This window comes from Rhinolophus hipposideros, assembly GCF_964194185.1.
Source record: "Rhinolophus hipposideros genome assembly, chromosome: X".
Taxonomy (NCBI): Eukaryota; Metazoa; Chordata; class Mammalia; order Chiroptera; family Rhinolophidae; genus Rhinolophus; species Rhinolophus hipposideros.
The window spans coordinates 92,417,840-92,442,354 of NC_138046.1; the positions used below are offsets into that span (position 1 = coordinate 92,417,840).

Here is a 24,515-nt window from a genome sequence, read left to right on the forward strand (position 1 = left end):
ATGGATTATAATATTATTGGCATTGCGGTTAGGAAAAATCTTCACCCCCAGTGTCACCATGACAGTTCCAATAAGAGCCAAATAAGTACAAATATCCCTCCTCCTAATAAGTAGGAGAGGTCCGTAAGGACCCGCCTAGGAATGCCTATAACATTACCCCTAAGTCTTGAATATTTCAAACCTTCATTTTTAGTGAAATAAATCCCCAAATCTCTTTGTTCTTAGGGGCAGCTGCTCTTCTCTGGGCCTGCCCACGCTCACCTTTTAATAAGTCTGCTGCTTGCTTGGCTTATACAGTGCATCCTTGAATTCTTTCCTGTGCTGTATATCTAGAACCCACTTACTGGCAACATCCTTGCCTAAGGGAATTACGATAGAAAAACCTGTTTAAGAGAAAGAAGCATTGTAACAGGGTGGAATGCTTCTACTTTCTTCCCTGACTCAGGTTCCAGCCTGCATTTCTATAGATATGCTGATTGACTGGAGGAGTTCTGCCTGAGACCTGAGTGACTTGTGGTCTGACAGACTGGGAACAAAGAGATTTGGAGATTACCCAGGCCCTTTCCTTGGATCCCACCTCTTGCCCCATCCCTTCTCCCTTCCCTGGATGTACAGTGGTACTTTGGTTTTTGAACCTCTCCGTTGAAGAGCATTTCGGTTTACAAACGCTGTAAATTTTGTGGATCTATGGTATCATTAGATAGTAAAATTCACGCTAAATTTGCAGTTTTAGGGGTTGATTTTAAAGATCTGGAACGGATTAATCCAGTTTGCCTTACTTTCTATGGGGAAACCATGCCTCGGTTTTCGAACGTTTCAGAACTCGAACAGTCTTCTGGAACGGATTACATTAGAAAACTGAGGTACCACTGTATAGGGCACTGGAACTTGGGACACTCTTAAGATGAAGTTGAGAAATCTAGAAATCTCCTGTTTTGATAAATAAAACCTTTCCTTATTCCAAACTCTGATCTTTGGAATATTAAATATTTGATGTGTTGAATACACGAGCCTTGTGACTGTAACAGTATCACATTAGCATGTTCACCTTAGCACATATACAGTAAATGTGGCAGACAGGAAGAAATCTAGCAAAGCCCATTTGTTGAACTTCCTTCTGTGTCCTGTTGTTTCTGGGTTTCCCAGCAAGAATTTGCTTACCATATGTTTCCTCTTTCTCCTACCTGTGAATTGCCTACTTTCTCTCTGAAATCCCAGACCCCTGCACCCTTTCCCTTTGTCCAGAATGGCAAATAAACCTCAACTGCCCAATACATTTCATATTTTATATCTGACACCCCCTGTATGTACACCTGTAATAAACTTTGTTAATTTTATTATATTAACCCAACTAGAAGAACTTAGAAGGTGAGAGGAAAATTATATTTTTTCTAGCCCCCACAAAACCTTAGTTCAAATGTCATTTCTGAGCCAGATGTCCCATGAGATGTGTTTCAAGTGTTTAGCACACATATGTGTGCATGTAGACATATGCATACACACATACAAACTATATCTTTGTCGCTTTGCCTGTCCATCCTGTTCTCTGCCAAGGTAAGCCTGCCTTTGTATTCAGGAAAACTAATAAAGCAATTTTCTATTTTATCATTGGATATAATACCACAGCTAATCACTTAAACATCTCTCATTTTGTATATCGCATGCATTATCAGATTACAGGGATGTTAACCAAGTTTTCAATGATATAATATCTAACTTTAAACTTTGCTAGATGCCAGCAGTCAAAGAGGAAAACCATAGGCCTGAAATGGTGTCTCTTGTGCTAAAGCCCATGATATCAAACCTAGATTTAATATCTGACGTAATTGCTCTTTGAACCTCTCCCAGAAATATAATCTTGACCAGTGTGGAATTTTCTGATCAACATCAAATGAATAATCTATCACACGGGCCTTCTTCATCCCCCATAGAAAATGGTGGAAATCTGAAATGCCAAGATAAAAAACACTTGCCATTCATTCCTTTATCCCCAATACAAGATTTCCTGGTCTAAAGATAATTCTTTTCTATTGCTCATACCTTCATTGCCAAACCCTTCTTTTCCATAAAAACCTTCCATTTTGTACAACCCCTGGGAGAGTGCTTTTGGTTGCTAAATGGGATTCTACCCAATTCATGAATTGCTTAACAAAACCAATTGAATCTTCAAATTTACTCAGTTGAATTTTTTTTAACATTCATTAGCAAATTTTACCATCTCTTTCAATCTTGATGGTTTGAGTTCAGAGAACCGAATTTACCACCTGCTTGAGATGAGAAGGGACTTATAGCCAGCTTCCAAAATGACCACCAAGAATCTCTGATATTGACACCCTTGTGTAGTCCTCTTCCAACATGATATGAAGTTCATTTGGTATAACAAATAGAAAACAGCAGAAAGCAGAAATCATGGTATGTCACTTCCAAGATTAGGTTATAAAGACTTCCATCTTGGGTTCTTTCTCTGTCTCTCTTAGATCACTTACTCCCAAGTTGTGAGGACAAGCAGTCAGCCTATGGAGAGACCCATGTGGCAAGGAACTGAGGTCTCCTGCAAATGGCCAGTGAGGAACTGAGTACTCCCAACAACCATGTCAGTGAATTTGGAAGCAGATTCTCCAGCCTTGAGATGGCTGCATCTCTGGCTGGCAGCTTGATTGCAACCTCATGAGAGATTCTGAGGTACAACTCCTAAGTTAAGCTGCTCTTGGATTCCTGATGCACAGAAATTGAGACAATGAATGTTTATTGTTTTAAGCTTCTAAATTTGGGAATAATTTGTTATGCAGCAATAGATACAAGACCCTTCTGAGTGATAGTTTTCCCTTGTGCAGAAACCACAGAGCAGACTCAAGGAAAGTCTCTCTTTGAAATTGCTGTGTATGGGGACAGCTTATTCTGTGTAACCTCAACAATGAGGCATGGCCTCCGAGCATCATTTTGGGCCTGTGCTTCAGATGATGTACTACACAATAGAAGTAGAAGACAGAAGCTTCAGATGCATAACCCCGAATAGCTGGGACCACACTTCTGCCTGGAACATGCACCATCTCTGTTCTAATATTTGATCCTTTCATTTAAAGCCAATCAATGTCTTATTTATCCAATAGGTGGTTCATATCCTCACTTTTGCTTTCAGTAAAGCTATAAAAAGCCAAAGTTAATCCTTATCATTGGAAGTGAGGAAACAAATAATATATTAGGACAAGATTTATCCTTTAGCAACTGCATAGTAATTGTGAGAGGAGAATTGGGCTTATGAATTGAAACCCCTCAAAGGGGCACAAATGGACCCAGAAGGTTATTCAATCATGCCGAGCCTTTTGAAAGCATTTGCACTCATTAAATATTATTTAAAAATATTCTCTAAGGTACAATTCATTGGTGTGAGGAGACATATTCATTTATAGAAGAGATGCGTCTATCTAGTTAGCAAATATTATCTGAGCACCTACTAGGTGCCAGGCATTGTGCTAGGATGTGGATTGCAGTAATGAACAAAATAAATCTAGCCTTTGCTCTCAAAGAATTTACAGTCTAGTGGGAGAAGTAATAATTAATCAAAATATCTCACAAATGAAAACAAAATTCCAACTGTGACTAGTGAGGAGGTGGAGGTACTATGAGAGCACACATAAAGGGAGATTTGACCAATTGGAGAAAATAAAAAATGCTTCCCCAGGAAGTGACACTTGAGCTAAGATCTGAAGGACAAGTAGGTGGGTAATGCCTCTGGGTTGAGGGAACAACAGATACAAAGACCTAATGGCAGGACAGAATGTGTTCAGCAGGAAGAAACAAAAACAAAAACAAAAAATAAAAAAATCATTGAGGCTGGAGGGCAGAAAGTATGAACATTTTTTCCTAGTTCAGGTGTCTGCTAGGTCTGTAATTGACCTAATGACCTGTGTGCACATCCAGTACTTGATAAGGTAATCTTGTTTTAACTGCTTCTTATTACATAACAAAAGCATAGCTAAGAGAAACAATATTTTTGGGGGGAGTCCCTTAAAGGCTGCACATGTTGTGCATTCCCTGAGTGGTTTTTGAATCTCTTTTTTATGTTGCTGCATGAGTAAGGCCTGAAAAATGGACTGCTGGGAATTAGATCCTCAAAGAGCCTTTTCTTTTCCTCTGAGCTTTGAAACCACTAGTCAGTATGGAAGAACTCAGTAAGAAAGATCTCTGTGCAAATAATTAACTGGGAAGAACACCAGTTAACTGTGTGGCAGAGGACTAATATCCTTAATATGCAAGGAAAACTGAGAAATCATTAAGGAAATATGTCTGTGTGTATATCCTAAAGGAAAAATAGGTCAAGGACACGAACAGGTATTTACAGAATATTAAACACAAATGACTAATAAGCCTGGAACAAACGTTCAAACTCAATAGCTGAAGAAAATGTAAAATGATGTCATTAATTGCCTTTCAAATTAAGATTTCAGCAATGTTAATATCTATTGTTGATGAAAGTATAGGAAAATGAATATTCTCATACATTTTTTTACAAGTTTATTGAGGCATTGTGTCAGGGTTCCACAAGACCAACAGAAGGTTTGGTGATTTGCTAGGAGGATTCACAGGACTCAGCATATAGTCATACTCATGATTTTGATTTATTAGACCCAAAGAATACAAAGCAAAATAACCAAAGGCAAAAGGTCAATGGGGTCAGTCCAGGGAAGACCTAGACTTCCAAACTTCCACGAGTTCTCTCCCAGTGGAAGACACATTTAATTATTCCACCAACAAATTGTGACAACACATGTGAAATTCTGTCTGTCAGAGAAGCAATTAGAAACTCAGTGCCCAAGGTTTTTTTTTGAGGACTGGTCACATAGAGACTCTTAGCCTAGCATGCACCCACATGTGTCTGAGAAAGAAAGCAGGTGTTGTGTGAACCACACTGTTTGCTCCAAATGAAATCACAGTCTTAGACAGCTGTGATGTTAATAATTCTAGCTAATTGCTATTGTTTTCAGTCACACTCTGGGGATAGGGCTTGTTTCACATAGCTGAGTTCTGAGTCACATCAAGTAGCACCAATACCCTGGAATTGGAGCTTTTACAGGTCTATGGGTCTCATTAAAATATTGACTGTGCTCTGAGGATGGGCTTTTAACAGAGATCCAAAAGAGGTCACTTCTGGCTGTTGGCTATAAGACAGTCAGTTTGTCATGGATACCATGCAATGAGCTAGGAAGGAAGGCATGGGAGAAGATTCAAATTAAAATGCCGTAGACCCATTATTATTAGCAAGATTTAATAGTTTTTCTTGAATAAACTTTTTTTAGTTTGTTTTGTGCCTTTTGGTTAATTTTCAGAGTTCATAAATTTTCAGGTGGTCTGAGCCAACCTCCAAGTATGTTGGCTCTGGGGCCTCTTGGGAGGGGCTCCGGTGCAGGGCAAGATAAGTCACTGCCTATAACTGGCCAAAGACTACCTGGTAGGAGCTACAAAGTGATCCACAGTTGGTCACTGCCTGTGCTGGACCTGGAGGCATGTGGGAGAGGCCATGCTGTGAACCGAGAACAGCTGCCACCAGTACTGGGTCTGTGCTGACTCTGCAGAAAGCCAGGATTGAGGCTTGCTGCCAGCTGCTGCTCCTGTAAGGTTCAGCCACTGATAAATCCTCCTACAGTAGGGAGTTGGGTGTGGTGGGTCTCAGTGAGTCACCAGGGTGGAGTGATCGGAGCTCACCAGACCAATTCAGATTTAGTTTTTGCCATGGTCATGGGGGAGGGTCTCAACACAGGAAACATGGCACCCACCTGCTGGCTGCTTGGGAGAAGGAGCCAGGGAAAATGGTAACTGTCCCTCTAGTCCTCCCTCTGAAGCCACGCAACTCAGTCATTCCCTGTATGTCTCCGATGTCTACCCGTGAGTCACTGTCCCTCCTCCAGAGCCCAGAGTGAGTGCCTGCATGTGAGTGTGGGCCCTTTAAGAGGACATCTGGGTTTCTTGCAGCTCTCTGTCACACCTGAACAGTCAGAATCTCCACTGTTTTTCACAGCAAGATCTTGTGGAGAGCCTCTTCCCAGCACCAGTCTGCTTGGCTGGGGAACCTGCTATAGGACTGGGGTGCCTCAGTCCTCTGGGGTAACCTTTGTGGCTGAGATATCCCTCCCAATTTTCAATCACCACAGGGATGTTTGGGGTTACCTATTCCATGTCTCTGCTCCTTCTACCAGTCTCCATATAGCTTCTTCTTTATATCCTTAGTTATAAAACTTCTGTTCAGCTAGACTTCAGATAGTTCTCCTGGTTGGTTGTTCTATAATTTGGTTGTAATTTTGAGTGTTCATGGTATAAGGCAACCACAATGTTTATCTCTTCCGCCATCTTTGATCTCATCTCATACATTTTGAAATAAGTAGAAATTGATATCACTTTCCCAGAAGGTAGATTATGAATGTGAATATACAGTATAAAAAAAGTTTATGCTTTTTTACCTAACTTATTCTTTTTTTGAGTAACTCATTATAAGAAAATAATCAGAATTCAACAAAAATGATTATGTACAGTTTTATTTATAATAGAGAAAAATATATAATACATATCTAGTCATTTAAGTTTGGTTAAATAAATTTAAGCATAATTTTCAATGACTGCATAGTATTTCACATATAAATATACCATGAAAGAATGTACAGCATGGGTGTGGGGTCAAAGCCCCAAAAAACAGTTTCCAGGCTCTTGGCCTCACATAGAAAGGTGCTGGCTCGGGTAGTAAATGGCCATCAACTGTGATCAGATGGCCAGCAGCTGTGGCTAGTTGGCCATCAGCTGTAACCCGTAAGCCATTGGCCACTAATATAACAGCTGTGGCTACGCTAGCAAAAAAAAGGAATGGGGGCTAGCAAGAGCGGATTGCAGAGAGGCGAATGCCGCCGGTGAGACTCCCCTACTTATGGCTCCATGGGTGTTCCTTTTTGGCCTCACCATGTCCTGTGTTTTTATGTGGGAAGCGGGAGCAGAGACCCCACAGGCAACCCTGCATGACAAATGGCGCAGCGAGCAGGGTCCCCTGCGTGACAATGGGTAAATATCCAAAGCATACTAATTAATGGCCAATGTATGAGCCCAATTTTGTAGTATAATATGTTGCCATTTATACTGTAAATTGTATAATATATAAATATTATGAATACATTATAATATATAGTAACACATATTAAGACATATCTGTAACACAAACATAATGTTTGGATATTTATATATACATAAATATTCACATACAAGTGTTACTGGAAAAAAGAGTTCTTGGTAAACATTGCAGGAAAGAATTCAAGGACATACTGAATTAAGCCACGCAAGCAAATCCACATAAGCAGTGGATTTATTAAAAGAAAAAGAACGCATTTCCAAAATATTGGAGTCGGACAAGCTAGGAGGAGAGCGACTGCCCTAAAGAACAAAGAAGCTTAGGATTTTGTTATAATGAGGGCATGAAAAATTCAAGTTTTAGAGTTGGCATTATAGGCATTCCCAAGGCTGGTCCTTACTGTCCTCGACGATCACTCCTTCCCTTCTGAGGAGGGATTCCCTTGTTACTTGGCTCTTATTGTCCCTTGTTACTTGGCTCTTATTGGAACTGTCATGGTGACACAGGAGGTAGAGATTTTTCCCCTGAAATGCTAATAGTGTTATAATCCATTACAATTAGTTGTAGTTGCACCTTTTCTTAAGGATGATCTCATCTTCTCCTTCCTTTGTTTCCCACAGTTCCTTCTTCCCTTCCTCCCCATTCTTTCTGCCTATGGTAACACAAACATATGTTTATATATGGATATAGTATGTACTATAGTATTAAAAGGGTTGTCTCTGCATGGTAAACAATTTTTATTTTTTTCTTTGAGCTTCTAGATATTTTAGAAACTTTTTATGCTCCCCACATTCCTTTTGCAACTTGAGAAAAAATAATGCATGTTATAAGATTAATTTAATAAACTATGTACTTGTAAGTTGTAGTTACATCTATTTGGATGATGTGCCTTATTACATGACTGTTCTACTTTTGAAGAACGTTAGGAGTATTATTCCTGACAAATTAGTCTTTTTAACCCATTTGATACTGGTAGTTAAATAAAAAAAAACAAAGGTTTCTTTCTAACTTCAACTGCTAAAAATCTTAGAGCCAAATTTGTTGTCTATCCTTAGCAATAACAACTGAAAGGGTTTTTATGATATGCATGTTTTTCTTTTTGCATTTCTCTTAGTTTCATTTTATATCCCTTCTAAACTTTTTAAATTATATTTTCAATTTATTGTATTTTCTTATATTTTATATATTCTTCTAAAGCATTTTCAATCCTTTTTAGAACAATAGAACAATTAGGGCATGAATATGAGTTTATCTGTATACTCATATGCACACAGATGCACATACACATATTTTAAAGGTAAGCACAACTCAGAGTTTTGAAATTTTTAAATATTTATAAGACTATTTTTTATTCACTGCATTCATTCTTTATACAGTATATTAGTTTTACACTTTGTTGGCAGTTTTAGCACACAAAGCTATTTATCCTATTATGTTTCTCTGTGGGTGTTTTTTTTCCGTTAGTCCTATCTATCACAGCCATTTTTTTAATCGCTATTTTATATAGTCCTACTGTGGCTGGTATCCAGTCCACAAGGGCAACATAGTCTCCTGAAGAAAGCACTGGAATTGACATCAGAATTTTAGGGTTTGTGTCTAGGCTATCACAATTACTGGTCATGTGCCTCAGGTAAATTATTTAAACAACCTGAACCACTTCATTTGTGAAATAGAATGATAATGCATTATAACTAGATAATAAAGTTTTTAGGATCAGTTGAAATCAGGAATGTGGAAAGTTTGTGCCAGACTCACATGTGTTTGTACAAATAGTAGACAGAGATGTCTTGGATAACAAAGTCTGAATCTGCCAAGCTGAGCACCCTAGCTCAGGGTTGCATTTGCCCAAAGAGGACAACTTCTAATTTGTACAAGGTCTCCATGGGAACTAGTTGCATTCTAAAAGATTATCTTCATAAATTGCAAAGATATTATCCAAATGCATTTCCTATATCAAAAATTTTGTAGGCTGAGGTTCTAAAAATGTTGATTGGGTTTTCCCTCCTAGGAAGTAACCAATTGATTAACAGAATACATTCATAAGAGCCCAGGTTTATTGGAACTAAATGCTTATTTAGAGTAACAGTAATCATTAGCAATGGGAGTTTTGCAAAAAACAATGCTGTACCATTTGCATTAAAACTAGTATATCTAAGAATGTTTTGTCCTCATTTTGTGACTCCCTTGCTACTGTGTCTAACACATTCTGTGAGATAAGCATGGGGAGTCTGTACTTCAACATGTGAAGGTCAATTTATTATATTATTGATCAGGTGTTGTGAGTGTTGAAATGTGCTGTCCAAATTTCCTCTTCTGGTCTTAAGCACTTATTTCATTTCTTGGAAATGTTGGTTGCTGGCAGTTCAGAGCTGAGTCTGTCTCAGGAATTGCCCTTGGATGGAATGGCTGACTCTTTCAAGGTTACATACATTTCCCAGGGTCAGCCCGCATTCAATGACTAGGCAATGAAAGGTTTAAAGCCAATCACCTTGCCGCAATTTGGGACATCAGTGGGTGCTATCCCAGCTTCAAAGCTTTCCATGAAGCAGACTGGTCTCTATTGCAAATATATTATTGTTCAATTCCTTCCGTACTCCCTAAATGTTTTGTTCACAAGAGCACTACCTTAAACACACAAATTTTCATCTGAGAGTGGATTTCCCAGGGAACCCAACTGCAATAACTACAAAACTTTTAGAAATCCCTGGGGTGAATCTCCATGTATCTGAATTAGTTAATTAGCTCATAGCCATTATCTCTTTCTGACAAACTGAACTCCAATTATATTTAGGCTGCCAATAGGCCCAACTTACATTATAAAACATATATCCCAGAATTCATTGCAGTCAGGGGTGCCATGAGACACAGCTCTGACCATTGAAATGTAAGCAGAACTCACTGTTTTTTAAAGGGGCTAAATAGGCTGATGCCCTTCAGCTTTCCTTAAAAGCATTTTCTTTTTTCTCTTTTTTTAAAAAATTTCTCGGGGTGACAATCGTTAGTAAAATTACATAGATTTCAGGTGTACAATTCTGTATGACATCATCAATAAATCCCATTGTGTGTTCACCACCCAGAGTCAGTTCTCCTTCCATCACCATATATTTCATCCCCATTACTTTCATCTCCCACTCTCTACCCCCCTTACCCTCTGGTAACCACTAAACTATTGTCTGTGTCTATGAGTTTTTGTTTCCCATTTATTTGTCTTGTTCTTTTGTTGTTTTTGGTTTATATACCACATATCAGTGAAATCATATGGTTCTCTGCTTTTTCTGTTTGACTTATTTCGCTTAGCATCATACTCTCAAGATCCATCCATGTTGTCACAAATGTTCCTATATCATCTTTTCTTACCGCCGAATAGTATTCCACTGTGTATATATACCACAACTTCTTTATCCATTTATCTATCAAAGGACATTTTGGTTGTTTCCATGTCTTGGCCACCGTAAACAAAGCTGCAATGAACATTGGAGCACACGTGTCTTTATGCATAAATGTTTTCAGATTTTGTGGGTAGGTATCCTGGAGAGGGATTGCTGGGTCATATGGTAATTCTATTCGTAATTTTTTGAGGAACCTCCACATTGCTTTCCATAGTGGCTGCACCAGTCTGCATTCCCACCAACAGTTTATGAGGGTTCCTTTTTCTCCACAGCCTCTCCAACACTTGTTACTATTGGTCTTGTTGATGATAGCTATTCTGACTGGGGTGAGGTGATATCTCATTGTGGTTTTTATTTGCATTTCTCTGATGATTAGCAATGTTGAGCATTTTTTCATATGTCTATTTGCCATTTGTATGTCCTCTTTGGAGAAATGTCTCTTCAGGTCCTCTGACCATGTTTCAATTGGGTTGTCTGTTTTTTTGTTGTTGAGTTTCATGAGTGTGGGAACAGAGCCCTAGAAAGCAGTTTCCAGGCTCTCGGCCTCACATTCTTATGCGTTCTTATGTGGGGAGTGGGAGCAGAGACACCGCAGGCCGCCCCACAAGACAATTCGTTAGTTGTATATTTTGGATATTAGCCCCTTATCGGAGGCACTGTTTGCAAAAACCTTCTCCCATTCGGTTGGTTGCCTCTTTATTTTGTCGATGGTTTCTTTTGCTGTGCAGAACCTTTTAAGTTTCATATAGTCGCATTCGTTTATTTTAGCTTTTACTTCCATGGCCTTTGGAGTCAAATTCATAAAATGCTCTTGGAACTCAAGGTCCATAAGCTTAGTACCTATGTTTTCTTCTATGCAGTTTATTGTGTCATGTCTTATGCTTAAGTCTTTGATCCATTTTGAATTAATTTTGGTACATGGTGACAGAGAGCAGTCTAGTTTCATTCTTTTGCACGTGGCTGTCCAATTCATCCAGCACCATTTATTGAAGTGGCTGTCTTTCCTCCATTGTATGTTTTTAGCTTCTTTGTCAAAAATTATCTATCCATATTTATGGGGGTTTATTTCTGGGATCTCAATTCTATTCCATTGGTCTATGTGTCTGTTTTTCTACCGATACCATGCTGTTTTGATTATTGTAGCCCTGTAGTACAAGCTAATGTCAGGGAGTGTGACACGTCCAGTATTGTTCTTTTTCAATAAGATTGCTATGGCTATTTGGGGTCTTTGGTGGTTCCAAACAAATCAGATAATTTTTTCTTCTATTTCTTTAAAAAATGCCATTGGGATTTTGATGGGGATTGCATTAAATCTGTATATTGCTTTGGGTTATAGCACAATTTTAACTATGTTGATTCTTCCAATCCATGAGCATGGGATGTCTTTCCATTTCTTTCTGTCTTCTTAAATTTCTTTTAAATATGCCTTAAAGTTTTCAGCATATAGGTCTTTCACATCCTTGGTTAAGTTTATTCCTAGGTATTTTATACTTTTTGCTGTGCAAAAGGAATTACTTTTTGTATTTATTTTTCTCAGATTTCATCGTTAGCATATAGGAATTCAATGGACTTTGGACGTTAATATTGTAGCCCGCAACTTTACTGTATTCGTTGATTGTTTCTAATAGTTTTGGTGGAGTCTTTAGGGTTTTCTCTATATAGCATCATGTCGTCTGCAAAGAGTGAGAATTTAACTTCTTCATTCCCAATTTGGATGTCTTTTTTTTCTTTCTCTTGCCAGATTGCTCTGGTAAGGACTTCCAACACTATGTTGAAAAGCAGAAGTGATAGGGGACAGCCCTGTCATGTTCCTGGAGGTAGAACAAAGGGCTTCAGTTTTTCACCAGTAATCATGAGATTAGCTGAGGGCTTATCATATGTGGCCATTATTATGTTAAGGTATTTTCATTCTTTACCTATTTTATTAAGCGTTTTAATCATAAATGGATGTTGTATCTTGTCAAATGCTTTCTCTGCATCAATTGATATAATCATATGATTTTTGTCCCTTATTTTGTTTATGTGATGTATCACATTGATGGATTTGCGGATGTTGAACCATCCTTGAGCCCCAGGGATGAAACTCACTTGGTCATGATGATTAATATTTTTAATGCATTGTTGTATTTGATTCGCTAGAATTTTGTTTAGGATTTTTGCATCTGTATTCATCAGAGATATTAGTCTGTAGTTTACTTTTTTTGTGTTGTCCTTACCAGGTTTAGGTATTGGGGTAATGTTGGCCTCATAAAATGAGTTAGGGAGTATCTTCTCTTCTTCTGTTTTTTGGAAGAGTTTGAGCAAGATTGGTATTACATCCTGTTTGAAGGTTTGGTAGAATTCACTAGTGAAGCCATCTGATGCCGGACTTTTGCTTTTGGGAAGGTTTTGGATGACTGATTCAATTTTGTTACTGGTGATCAGTCTGTTTATATTTTCCAGTTCTTCATGGTTCAGACATGGAAAGCTATATATTTCTTTTTTTAAAAAAATTTATTTATTAGTTTCAGGTGTACAAGACAAGGTAATACTTACACGTTCATCATTTATATCCCTCACACTGTGAACCCCCCTCCCCCCATCCACTATCCCTCCGACCTCACACTGAACCATCACATTATATATATAAAATTATAGTTGGCATTCATTAATGTTTAGCTTCTGGTGTACAATGCCATGATCAGGTATCCACAGTATCCCTGAGGTGGTCTCCCAAATAGGACGCATGTCCATCGGATACCCAACAAAATCTTTACAACATTATTGAATACCTTTCCCAAATTAATTTTCAAAAAAATCCTGAGGCCATCTTGTGGTTACCAGCTGCTTCCAAATCCCTTCACCTTTCCCCTTATCCCCAACCCCCCCCACACACCCATCTAACAACTCTCGGTTTTTTCTTTGTGTCCCCAAAACTGTTTCTGATTAGTTCATTCACATAGTCTTTTCTTTAGATTCCATATATAAGTGAGATCATATGGTACTTGTCTTTCTCTTTCTGACTTATTTCACTTAACATAATGTTCTCTAGATCCATCCATGTTGCTGCAAATGATAAGATTTCTTTCTTCTTTATGGCTGCGTAATACTCCATTGTATAAATGTACCACAGCTTCTTAATCCAGTCATCTACCGATGGGCATTTCGGTTGTTTCCATATCTTGGCTATTGTGTAAAGTGCTGCAATAAACATAGGAGTGCATACAGATTTTTGAATTGGAGTTTTGGATTTCTCCGGGTAGATGCCTAGGAGTGGAATTACTGGATCATAGGGTAGTTCCATTTTCAGATTCCTGAGATACCTCCATACTGTTTTCCATAGTGGCTGCACTAATCTGCAGTCCCACCAACAGTGCACTAGCGTTCCCTTTTCTCCACATCCACGCCAGCATTTGTTGTTTGTTGATTTATTGATGATAGCCATTTTGACTGGGGTGAGGTGGTATCTCATTGTGGTTTTTATTTGCATTTCTCTGATGGTTAGTGAGGTTGAGCATTTCTTCATATGTCTTCTTGCCTTCTGTATGTCCTTTTTAGAAAAATGTCTCCTCAAGTCCTCTGCCCATTTTTTAATTGGGTTGTTTGTTTTTTTGGAGTTGAGTTGAGTAAGTTTTTTATAGATTTGTGATATTAATCCCTTATCAGATATATCATTGGCAAATATCTTTTCCCATAGAGTAGGATCCCTTTTTGTTTTATTGATGGTTTCCTTTGCTGTGAAAAAACTTTTTAGTTTGATGTAATCCCACATGTTTATTTTTTCTCTTACTTCCCTCGCGCGAGGGGATATATCAGTGAAAATCTTACTCCGGGTAATGTCCATGAAGTTTCTTCCTATATTTTCTTCTAGATATTTTATGGTTTCAGATCTTACATTTAAGTCTTTAAGCCATTTTGAATTTATTTTTTGTATATGGTGTAAGGAGGTGGTCCAGCTTCATTTTCTTGCACGTGTCTGTCCAGGTTTCCCAACAGCACTTATTGAACAGAATGTCTTTACCCCATCGTACATTCTTGCTTCCATTGTCGTAGATTAGATGGGCATATAGTAATGGATTTACTTCTGGACTCTCTATTCTGTTCCATTGATCTATGTGTCTATTTTTATGCCAGTACCATGCTGTTTTGATTACTGTAACCTTGTAGTATAGTTTGAAATCAGTTACCGTTATACCTCCCACTTTGTTCTTATTTCTCAAGATTGCTGAGGCTATCCGGGGTCTTTTATGGTCCCATATAAATTTTAGGATTATATGTTCTATTTCTGTGAAAAACGTCGTTGGTAGTTTGATAGGAATTGCGTTGAATATGTATATTGCCTTAGGCAGTATGGACATTTTAACTATATTAATTCTTCCTATCCATGAACATGGAATGAGTTTCCATCTATTTATGTCTTCTTTCATTTCTTTCTTCAGTGGTGTATAATTTTCTAAGTACAGATCTTTTACATCTTTGGTTAGATTTATTCCCAGATATTTTATAGTCTTTGGAGCAATTGTAAATGGAATTGTTTTTTTAATTTCTCCTTCTGCTATTTTATCATTGGTATATACAAATGCAACTGATTTCTGAGTATTAATTTTATATCCTGCTACTTTACTAAATTCATCTATCAGTTCTAATAGTTTCTTGGTGGAGTCTTTATGGTTTCTATATATAGTATCATATCATCTGCATATAATGATAATTTTACTTCCTCCATACCAATTTGGATGCCTTTTATTTCTTTCTCTTGTCTGATTGCTGTGGCTAGAACTTCCACCACTATGTTGAATAGAAGTGGAGAAAGTGGGCAACCTTGTCTTGTTCCTGATCTTAGGGGGAATGGTTTTAGCTTTTCCCCATTGAGTATGATGTTAGGAAAGCTATATATTTCTAAGAACTTGTCCATTTCTTCTAAGTTATTAAATTTGGTGGCATATAGTTCTTCAAAGTATTCTTGGATGATCCTTTGTAGTTCTGTGGTGTCCGTGAATAACTTCCCCTTTTTCACTTCTGATTTTGTTAATTAGTGTCTTCTCTCTTTTTATCTTAGTGAGTCTAGTCAAGGGTTTGTCAATTTTGTTAATCTTTTCAAAGAACCAGCTCTTTGTGACATTCATTTTCTCTATTGTCTTTTTGTTCTCTATTTCATTTAGTTCTGGTCTGATTTTTGTTATTTCCTTTCTTCCAGTGACCTTGGGTTTCACTTGTTCTTCTTTTTCTAGCTATTTAAGCTGTAACATGAGGTTATTTATTTGGGATTTTTCTTGTTTCTTGAGATAGGCCTGTTATGATACAAATTTCTCTCTTAAAACTGCTTTCACTGGGTCCCAAAAGTTTGGGTAGGATGTATTTTCATTGTCATTGGTTTCTATGTATTTTTTTTTATCTCTCCTCTAATTTCTTCTTTGTCCCAGTCGTTCTTTAAAATTATGTTGTTTAATCTCCATGTATTTGTGTTATTTCCTGCTTTCTGTTTGCAGTTGATATCCAATTTCAAAGCCTTGTGATCAGAGAATATGCTTGGTGTGATTTCAATCTTCTTGAATTTGCTGATGCTTATTTTATGTCCCAATATATGAACTATCCTTGAGAATGTTTCATGTACACTGGAAAAGGATGTATAGTCAGATGTTTTTGGATGAAGTGCTGTATATATGTCAATGATGTCCATTTCATCTAATGTGTTGTGTAGGGCTGCTATTTCATTATTTATCTTCTGTTTGGATGATCTATCCATAGCTGTCAATGATGTATTTAAGTCCCCTAGTATAATTGTGTGTTGGTCAATTTCTCCCTTTAGTTCTGTTAGTAGTTGCTTGGTATATTTCAGTGCTCCCTGATTCGGGGCATAAATATTGATGACTGTTATGTCTTCTTGTTGTGTAGTCTCCTTTACCATTATGAAATGTCTGTATTTGTCTCGTTATCTTTTTCACCCTGAAGTGTGTTTCATCTGATATCATTATGGCTACACCTGATTTTCTCTGGGTACCATTTGCTTGGAGTGTCAATTTGTACCCTTTCACTTTGAATCTATTCTCATCCTTGTAGCTGAGATGTGCCTCTTGGAGATAACGTATGATTGGGTTTAGTTTTTTGATCCAATGTGCCTTTTTATTGGTAAGTTCAGTCCATTTACATTTAGGGTGATTTTTGATATGTGAAGATTTCCTGTCATTCTGTCTTTAGTTTTCTGGTAAGGGTGTGTCTCCATTGTTCCTTTGCCTTTTTGTTGTTGTCTATTATTTCTGTGTGGTGGTATTCTATCATTTCCCTCTGTTTCTTCTTGTATTACATAATATATTTCATTTCTGGATTTTTTTGAGTGGATATACTTAAGTTTATGTAAAAGAAAGTGTGATGTTTAGAGTATTCCATTTTCTTCAGCACGCTTACTTTCTCCATTCCCATATTCCGGTTCAGGTCTTTATTCTCCCCCTTTTGATTTTTTTGGTTGCCACAAGTTGTCCCTGTTGGTGGTAGTCAAATAGCTTCCTTTAGTATTTGTTTTATTTCAGGTCGTGTATTAGAAAATTCACTCAGCTTCTGTATGTCTGGAAAGGTCTTTATTCCTCCTTCATATGTAAAGGATATCTTTGCTGGATATATTATTCTTGGCTCATAATTTCTCTCTTCAATACTTTGAATATTTGGTTCCGCTCCCTCCTGGCTTGTAGAGTTTCTGTTGAGAAATCTGCTGATAATTTAATGGGCTTTCCATTGTAGTTACCGTCTTCTTTTCCCTGACTGCCTGGAGGATTCTTTCTTTGTCATTGATTTTAGACGGCTTCAATACAATGTGCCTTGGAGAAGGCCTTTTGGGATTGAGGTAATTAGGTGTTCTATTGGCTTCTTGGATTCGAGGATCCAATTCTGTCCACAAGTTTGGGAAGTTCTCATCCACAATTTGTTTGAATATATTCTCTGTTCCCTTTTCCCTTTCTTCTCCTTCTAGTATTCCCATTACTCTTATATTAGTCTTCTTGATGGAGTCAGAAAGTTCTTGTAGAGTTCTTTCATTTCTTTTAAGTCTCAAGTCTCTTTCTTCTTCCATCTGTGTAATTCCACGTTTCTATCTTCGATATCACTGATTCTTTCCTCTATCTGGTCCACTCTACTACCTAAGCTGGTTATGTCATTCTTAATTTCTTCTATCTAGTTCTTAATCTCCAGAAATTCTATTTGGTTGTATTTAAAAATTTCAATCTCTTTTATAAAATGGTCATGTTGTTCTTTGATTGTGTTTCTGATTTCATTAAATTGCCTTTCTGTATTTTCTTGCATCTCGTTGAGTTTTTTCAGAACTGCAATCTTGAATTCTCTGTCGTTTAAATCACATATTTCCATATCTTTAAGTTCCTTTTCTGGAGACTTTTCACTTTCTTTCTGAGCTGTCTTTTTGCCGTGGTTATTCATGGCAATTACTGATTTATTATTTCTCTTCCTAGACATCTATAGTAGTAGCTTCTGCAACAGGTTGATAGGAAGAGGTTTTTTTGGGTTTTTTTTTCCTGCGTTTGTCGGTAGAATGTTTTATTTTATCTCATACTGCAACCTTTTTTCTCTCTCTCTTACACGGCAGTGCTGTGTTTTCTCTGCACTATTCCAGCTTCTCACACAATGGGTGTATTCCCTGGGAAATAGGCTTCTCTCCTGTTAATAGTTCGCCTGGGTCACAGGGCGCAGTGTCCTTGTGGGTATGAGGAGAGCTTTTGAAGTTCCAAAGCTCTTCCTGTACCTGCTTCAGAGCCCATATGTTTCAGCAGTTCTGTTTACTCCTGCAGAGATCCGCCCAGATAGGTGGGGCCCGTGGCCGGGTGAGTTGTGAGAGGTGGCCCAGAGCAATGGCCGTGACCACCACCACAGCCGGTCCTGCTTCCACAGCTCCCTCCCCTTTGCTGGAAATAGTTGGGCTGCAAATCTGTATCTGCGGTCCACAGTTCTCAGAACAGCAAATATTCTGTTCCTTTTATCTGACACTGCTACTGTTCTTCTTGCACCAGGCAGGTGGGGGTGGGGCGAGCTTTGGGAATGTAGGGAGGGGCGACTAGTCTCAGTGCCTAAGGCTTCCATGAGAATGGAAGCCTTCAGCAGTGAGGGCTTAAACCACCATTTTCAGACTTCTTCCCTCAGTCTTTTCTCTGAGGTCTGCCGTCAGCGTTGGGTTCAGCCGTGTTATATGCTGCCCCCTCCTCCCTGTGGGCCATAAGCAGGTCCCTAGCAATCTGAGTTCTTCCCTCTCCCGCAGCTGCGGTAGTTTCGTGATGCAGGGAGCTCGGAGCACTGAGCTAGTTCTGCGTCCTGTGCCTGAGCGGCTTAGTCTCTTCACTTCTCCCTTCCCACCTCCCCTGCTCACGCGATTCTCCCACCTTTAGTGAATTCAGTAGTGGTCCTCTTCATCTTGCCTGTCTGCTGTTCATTGAGTCCTTTGTGGAGTTATTGTTGTTCGATTATTTGTAAATTCCAGGGGAACTTTATAGAGGGTCACCTCACGCCTCCATTTTGATGACGTCTCCTAAGATTATTTTAAATGCTGTTAGTGGACAACAGGAAACCACCAATTGATTTAGAACTTCAGCTCCAACATCCTTCATATCTTGAACCAATGCCAGCCATACTTATCTTAGGACTTTCCTAAAATGAGTGACATAAACCATATGTAATACAGATAGGGAAATATAGGTTTAGACTCTGGATTCAGATGAGATCTGAGTTGGAGTTCAATATCTTAAGTTGGAGTTTGATGATCCATCCTTGAGTCTTGGTTTACTCATGCAATCACCCTCAGCTCCCTTATTTGTAAACTGGGGAAAACATTATTTATGACATCTGATTTTTAAAGAGGATTAAATGAGAGAATAGATGTAAAAGTGTTTGAAACAATTATTGCATAATAGGGAAATATAGGTTTAGACTCTGGATTCAGATGAGATCTGAGTTGGAGTTCAGTATCTTAAGTTGGAGTTTGATGATCCATCCTTGAGTCTTGGTTTACTCATGCAATCACCCTCAGCTCCCTTATTTGTAAACTGGGGAAAACATTATTTATGACATCTGATTTTTAAAGAGGATTAAATGAGAGAATAGATGTAAAAGTGTTTGAAACAATATTTGGCATAATATAACTGCTTCATTAATATAATAAGTTCATTTTTTTTACATAGCTCTTTGTAGCTACCAAGCCCTTTGCAGCTACCAAGTTTATTATTATAGATTAGAGCTTATCAGATACCCTATGGGTATACTTGGTCTGAATAATTCTGATAGGTTCCTCTCTCAGTGTATCACCAACCACTTGGTATTGGGGTCAGTTATTTATTGACCTGTCTTTTCATGAAGCCATGTCGCACAGTGTGATACAACAAAGTAAAAAAGGAAAGTGAGAGAGTGTTTCAGTTGGTTCCCTAGGCAGGAGACCATGAGACAGAATATAGCATGCAGGATGTTTATCTTGGAGTGCTTTTAAATTCAAGCCCTGTGGAAGGGAGGGGAAGGAATCAATTTGGGCAGAGAGAGAAGTCCAGCTGTGATGCAGGCGCAGTTACAGCCTCTAATGACCCTGCAGAGAATGGTGGAGCAAAGCCAAATTGAACTAAGATGGCCGTCCTTTATACTACAACATGGATCAGACACTGGGTGTAGACCACCCAGGGAAGAGGTGTGACCTTGGCAAGACTGCTCTCTGCAGCTGAGGCAGACCCTGAAGAGACTAACAATTGGAGGCTGTCCAAAGCAGTCCCAACAATTAGAGCAATACATCCTTCATTGAAGAGAGATCTGGTTAGAAGCTCATCTCCATGCCTCATATAGATGGGAAGAAGAAACATGGTAACAGGAAATCACAGTGCTGAAACTTAAGTATAAACAAACAAAATATTTTCTGACATATCACAAGCAATAGCAGCTCTAGTTACTGGCTAGAGGAATTTTTGATGCTACTTTTTGAAAGGAAACGACTAGACATTAAGCTTGCTTTATACCATTCCTTTTCTCATCTTCAAAAACTCACAATCTTGGTCTTGCTTTCTTGAAACATAAAAACAAGATGGTGCCCATGGCATTAGAGATAAAAGATCTGGGATACCATATGTTAAAGCTCTCACTGTTTTGGGTGAATTATATTGTCAGTTAAGCCAAATTAATTATTGCTCTAATTGGTCTAAAATTAGTCCACACATAATTAATACACATGACACTTAATCACTGAAAAAGCAATTTACATACATTACCTCACATAATCCATACAACTATGTAAGAAGGCTGGAGTTGTCACCTTCATTTTCTTCATTTTGTAGAATTTTTTACAAAATTCCTCAGTTGCTTAGAGAAAAATAGTAGACAAGCAAACACAACAATAAAAAAGAGGTGGGGATTTATGTTTATTTATATTTCATAATTTATGTACCTGATTTCATGGTTCTAAAATATAAAATGTTTATTCTCTTGAAATCAAACAACATACATTTATGTACTCATTTATCATAGACTTTAAATTGTCAATGTAGAGGCTAAAATGAAAGAAATCTTCAACTATTAGTTAAACTTTGCTTGTTGAAATCAGGCTCAAAGTTGCTGCCAAAAATATTGCTTGATAAGAGCATTTCTCTCTGATTATAACTATCTTTCTTTCTGCCTCTATCTCTCTATTTCTCTATTTCTTTCTCACTATTTTTGACTCTCCATCTGTCTCCTTGTCTCTCTGTCACTCAGTTTATATCTGTTTTTCATTTTCCTCTCTTTGCCTATATTTATTTTCTCTCCTCCCCTTACTCTCCTCCTCCTTTTTCCTTTCTCTACCCCCTTTCTCTCCCCCTCATCCTCCTTTCCCCTCTTATTGTCTTTCTCTCCCTCTGTCTCTGTGTCTTTTATCTCTCTGCATGGCCTATTTCTCTCTGTCTCTGCCTCATCCTCTCTCTATGTGTGTCTGTCTGTGTTTCTTGTATGTCTGTCTCTTGTGGGTTTTTTTTTTCTCAGTGATGTATAGAGGTTCACCAGGAATTGTTTTGCTTCAGGTATTCTAAATTAAGTCACTTTGTCAAAAGACTTCCTCATAATAACCATAAGCAGAAGTCAACTGATTAAACAGGAGATGAATATTTAATGATAGATTCCTGAATTGTTAGTTTTGTAGAGACCATTATGTTTTTGGAGACTTTAAAGTTTATTAGTTAATTCCTGCTGCATTTCTGTTAAATGGGCTTATGTTTTAACACTCCCCAGAGAAGCAAAAAGTATGACTGAGGTCTCCTAAGCTTCCACTTTGCACTAGGGTGGCCCTGCCAACTTTATTTACATCCATAGTTTAGAGCAGAGGTCAGAAAACTATAGGTCATGGGCCAAATGCCACCTGCTGCTTTTTTTGGTATGAGTTAAGAATGGTGTTTACATTTTTAAAAGGTCAAAAAAGGAAAAATATAATATGTGGCAGAGACCACATGTGACCTGCAAAGCCTAAAATATTTACTCTCTAGCCCTTTACAAAATAAAATTGCTGACTCTTGCTTTAGTGAATTTTGCATGGGAGTATCCACATTTGTGATTTCTCCAAGGCATTCAAAGCATGCTACAACAATTTGTCCCACACTCTCTGGGGTCAGGTACCCAAGAAGCAGAACCTGAGGCAGGAATGCTTGTGTAAGTGGTTTAGTGAGGGTGTGTTCCCTGATGAAACCTGTAATGGAGTAAGGCAAATAGAAAAGGGCAGGAGGAGAAGCCAGGCAAAGATGTGAGTTTACCTGTAGTCTAGGCTCAGACTGATCTCAAAGGGAGCTCTGTGATGTGAAGAATACCTAGAGTTGTCCACCTTGAGGGAAGGGGGCTAGGCTTTAATACCTCAATATCAGTCAGTTATTATAAAGAGCTGTGGGAGAAAAAGAAACTTTATTCTCCTAGGCTCTTCCATGTGGTCTAATAATCAAATCAACATGAAACAAATTAACAAGAGAAAATAACCAAAGTTAATCACATACAAATGTATGGTTACCCCACATACATGAGAGAGGCAGAGACCCCACATACACGAGAGGTACAGAGATAGAAAGGGAAAATGAAGTATATGTGATATTTTGAGCTAAGGATGAGATAAGTATGAGGAGAAAAAGGCCATTGTAGAATGATAAGAAGAGCAGACGTTCAGTAATTAGAAATTGCCCTTCCATATAGATAGGTCCAAAAGGTTATTGCTGAATTTTCAGCACCATCTGCTTGAGGCACTGCCCTCTGCTCCTTCCACCACTTCCCCGAGTCACTGCCTATGCAGCTCTGGCCACCTGGCTCCCAGTGCTAGTCACTGATATTTGGCATTCTTACAACCTGGCAGACATTGACAACAAACAGTCGGAACTTGATCAAGATTTGGATGATGTTGAAGAAGTAGAAGAAGAAGAAACTGGTGAAGAAACAAAAATAAAATCATGTCAGCTGACTGTTCAGATGATGCAAAATCCTCAGATTCTTGCAGCCCTCCAAGAAAGACTTAATGGTCTGGTAGAAACACCAACCAGATACATTTAAAGCTTGCCTAGGTAAGTTAAAAAAGAAGTGAATTCTCTCAAAAACCTTCAAGTTAAATATTCATAGATAGAAGCCCAGTTCTATGAGGACGTTTATGATCTCCAAAGAAAGTATGCTTTTCTCTATCAGCCTTAATTTGATAAGTGATTTGAGATAATTCATGTAATTTATGAACCTACAAAAGAAGAATGTCAATGGAAATCAGATGAGGAAGATGAAATTTTGGAGATGCTGAAAGAAATGGCCAAGATTGAAGATGAGAAAAAGAATGAAGAAAAAGAAGACCCCAAGGGAATTCCTGAAGTTTGGTTGACTGTTTTTAAGAATGTTGACTTGCTCAGTGATACAGTTCAGGAACATGATGAACCTATTCTGAAGCACTTGAAAGATACACAATGAAGTTCTCTCAAATGCTGGCCAGCCTATGACTTTTGTCTTGGAATTTCACTTTGAACCTAGTGAATATTTCAGAAATGAAGTGTTGACAAAGACATATATGATGGGGTCAGAACCAGATCATTCTGATCCTTTTTGTTTTGATGTACCAGAAATTATGGGTTATACAGGGTGCCAGATAGATTGGAAAAAGGGAAGAATGTCACTTTGCAAACCATTAAAAAGAAGCAGAAACTTGAGGGATGTGGGACAGTTCATACTGTGACCAAAACAGTTTCCAACAATTCTTTCTTTCATTTTTTCCCCTCCTTAAGTTCCTGAGAGTGGAGATCTGTATGATGATGCTGAAGCTATCCTTGCTGTAGACTTTGAAATTGGTCACTTTTTATGTGAGTATATAATCCCAAGATCGGTGTTATACTTTACTGGAGAAGCTGTTGAAGATGATGATGGTGATGAAGAAGAAGAAGAAGGTGAAGAAACCGATGAGGAAGGGGAAGGAGAGATGAGGAAAATGACCCAGACTATGCTCAAAGAAGGATCAAAACCCCACCGGACTGCAAGCAGCAGTGAAGCAGAATGTATGTGGCCTTGAGGATAACCTGCACTGTAATAGCCTAAATACAACTATTATCTACTTACAGCCTTATGTTTTTGTATTTTCTTCGTGGGTTCAGTAATTTTTTTAAAGAAAAAGAATGGATATTTTAAAGGCCAATTTGTTCTACCTAGCATTTTAACGTTAGTTTTCCCGCCAGATATGTTGAATGCAGAAATTCTTTCGTACATTTTCATTCACTGCTACATAGTTTGGCTCTTCTGGAGCATTTTTATAATATAACTATTAAATTGCAGCTACGAAAACAAACAGACTGCTAAATGAAATAGAGTTTTCATTTTGCTATTTTTTTTTCTGAAGAACCAAAGTATTTTTTCAGCTGGTAGTTAAATGGGTTTAAGTTTGCTTGCATTAGATTTGCCTTTCATTACTTTTAGAAATGCAGTGCTTATACTAAGACAATTCATCATTTAAAAAAAGTAAAACAGAACTTGTGAAGACAAGTATATGATTAAGAATTTCCAGTAAGACCACACTCATTAACTTAGATTGTTAATGGATA

At 38.1% G+C, this 24,515-nt stretch overlaps 1 pseudogene across 1 annotated transcript in view; it reads left to right on the top strand.

Moving 5' to 3' along the window:
- LOC308495090 (nucleosome assembly protein 1-like 1) overlaps positions 1–23,989 on the top strand; it is a 179,665-nt pseudogene extending 155,676 nt beyond the window's left edge. The window contains exon 3 of the transcript in view: positions 23,065–23,989. The product of the transcript in view is annotated as a nucleosome assembly protein 1-like 1 (transcript). The remainder of the gene's footprint in view (positions 1–23,064) is intronic.
- Positions 23,990–24,515: the final 526 nt, after the last annotated feature.